Genomic DNA, 2998 nt, shown 5'->3' with positions numbered 1-2998 from the left:
CATCTGTAATGTGCTCAAGGCGACTCAGGTGGTCTGCCACTAAATTCTGGTTACCACTCCTATCCTTAATTTCTAAATCAAATTCTTGTAATAGTAGTATCCAACGTATAAGCCTTGGTTTGGACTCCTTTTTAGATAATAAATACTTTAGAGCTGCGTGGTCTGAATACACTACTACCTTCGCACCAAGTAAATAGGCTCGGAATTTATCCAGAGCAAAAACAATAGCAAGAAGCTCTTTCTCAATAGTAGTGTAATTAGATTGAGCGGCATCTAATATTTTAGACGCATAAGCAATAACAAAGGGGCCCTTACCTTCATGCTGAGCCAGTGCTGCTCCTACTGCATGGTTGGAAGCATCACACATTATTTGAAATGGTTGGCTCCAATCTGGTCTTCTTACAATTGGGGCTTGAGTCAGTGCGGTCTTCAGCTTATCAAACGCTTGTTTGCAATTTTCATTGAACTTGAACTCAATATCTTTCTGCAATAACCTGGATAAGGGAAGTGCTACCTTACTGAAGTCCTTAATGAATTTCCTGTAAAAACCTACATGGCCAAGGAAAGAACGGACCTCTCTCACAGAAGAGGGGTAAGGTAAACTAGAAATAATATCCACATTTGCTGGGTCTACAGAAATGCCAGTATTAGACACAACATGTCCTAGTACAATCCCTTGTTTAACCATAAAGTGACATTTTTCAAAATTTAATACAAGGTTTGTACTTACACGTCTATCTAATACTCTAGATAATCCATCTAAGCAAAGGCTAAAGGAATCGCCGTATACACTAAAATCATCCATAAAAACCTCCATACAGAAAAAACTCATCATGCACCTTTGAAAAGTAGCTGGTGCATTGCACAAGCCAAAGGGCATTCTCTTGTAAGCATAAGTCCCAAAAGGACATGTAAAAGTGGTCTTTTCTTGATCCTCAGGAGCTATATGAATCTGGAAATAACCTGTGTAACCATCTAAAAAACAATAATGCGATATACCTGACAGGCGATTCAGCATTTGATCAATGAATGGAAGAGGATAGTGATCCTTACGGGTTGCTTGGTTGAGGCGTCTGTAATCAATGCAGACCCTCCAGGCATTCTGAACTCTGGTTGTCAGGAGCTCTCCATGCTCATTCTTCACTGCAGTGACTCCAGACTTCTTTGGCACCACTTGTACTGGACTCACCCATTCACTGTCTGAGATGGGATAGATGATATCTGCCTCTAGTAGTTTGGTCACTTCCTTTTTGACAACCTCTAGGATAGTGGGGTTCAGTTTTCTCTGTGGTTGACGGATAGGTCTTGCTCCCTCTTCTAAAAATATCCTATACTCACAGACTTGGGGATTGATGCCTACTATGTCTGCCAAACTCCAACCAATTACCTTCTTGTGCCTCCTCAGCACACCAAGTAGCTGCTCTTCCTGTTGAGAAGTGAGTTCCCTTACAATGATAACCAAAAACTTCTGCCCGTCTTCAAGGTAAGCATATTTGAGGTGTGGAGGAAGGGGTTTTAATTCTAACTTCTGATCATGTTCAGGCTCTGGGTTGTCTGGAGCTGGTGACAGTGGTAAGGCACTACCATTGTCCTCTGAGAATGTCCCCACACTTGGACCTTGTCCTGTGTGCTTCTCTTCAAATTCCTCCTGGTGAACTTCAGCCACGGTTTCATCTATAATATCACACTGGAGGATAGAATGATCTTCTGGAGGATGCTTCATAACTCCATTCAGATTGAAGATCACTACTCGGCCATCTATTTCAAAAGAGTATGTTCCTGAGAAAGCATCTAATTTAAACTTTGAGGTCTTCAGGAATGGTCTTCCGAGTAGGATTGATGATGGCTTGTCTGAGTCATTCTGGGGCATCTCCAGGATGTAAAAATCAATGGGAAATGTGAGCCCTTTAATGCCCACTAATACATCTTCAGCAACTCCAGCCACTGTAATAATGCTTTTATCTGCTAACACAAAACAAGTTGCCGACCTTTTTAAGGGAGTGAGCCTCAAAATATCATATATAGACAAAGGTATTATACTTACACATGCTCCTAAATCACACATGCAATCAGAAAATACTACACCACCAATAGTACAATTAACCATACAAGGACCTGGGTCACTACACTTTTCAGGTAAACCTCCCATTAAAACAGATATGGAACTTCCTAAAGGAATAGTTTCTAATTCATTAATTTTGTCTTTGTGGATACATAAATCTTTTAGAAACTTTGCATATTTAGGTACCTGTTGAATAACATCAAAAAGAGGAACAGTTACCTCAACCTTTTTGAATATCTCTACCATTTTTGGATCAGGTTCCAGCTGCTTCCTGGGCTTCCTTGCAAGTTGTGGAAATGGAATGGGAGTGGTGTCTTCTGTAGTGTCTGCGCCTTTTAGTGCTTCCTCTTGTGGTTGCACTTCTTCTTCTTCAGCCATGTCTTGTATGTCCTCTTCCTCTTCAATATCTTCTATTTCCACTACCTCTTCAGCTGAGGCGTGTTCTGATGGATTTGGCTCCTCTTGATTTTTCTCCTGCTGTGTGGTTCCGGACCTCAGGGTGATGGCATTAATACCACCCTTGGGATTGGGTAATAGTTGAGAGGAAATTCCACTGGAGCTCAAAGGTTGGTTATTGGAGTTGTTCATTGATCCAATCTGGGAGACAAGAGCCTGCAAAGTAGCAGTTAGACCATTTAGAGTGGAATTGATGTTATTTTTCATGGTCTGCTATCTCTGATCAATAGATTGTAGTAAGTCATCATTGGCAGATGAAGAAGGATGGGTAAATTGAGAGGTCTGCTGTAGGGTATTCTGTGGTCCTTGGGATTGCCTTAGGTGAGGTGCTCTGTAAAGCTGATTCTGATTCTGTTGCCTGTTGTTGTTGTTATTCTACCTCTGATATCCCTGATTATCTCTGCCTCCTCTGCTGTTGTTGTCCCTCCAATTCTGGTTAGAATTGTCTTGCCATCCATAGCTGTAGTTGCCACCTTGATT

This window comes from Arachis hypogaea, chromosome 15 (assembly GCF_003086295.3).
Source record: "Arachis hypogaea cultivar Tifrunner chromosome 15, arahy.Tifrunner.gnm2.J5K5, whole genome shotgun sequence".
Lineage (NCBI taxonomy): Eukaryota > Viridiplantae > Streptophyta > Magnoliopsida > Fabales > Fabaceae > Arachis > Arachis hypogaea.
This window is presented reverse-complemented; position numbering follows the sequence as displayed.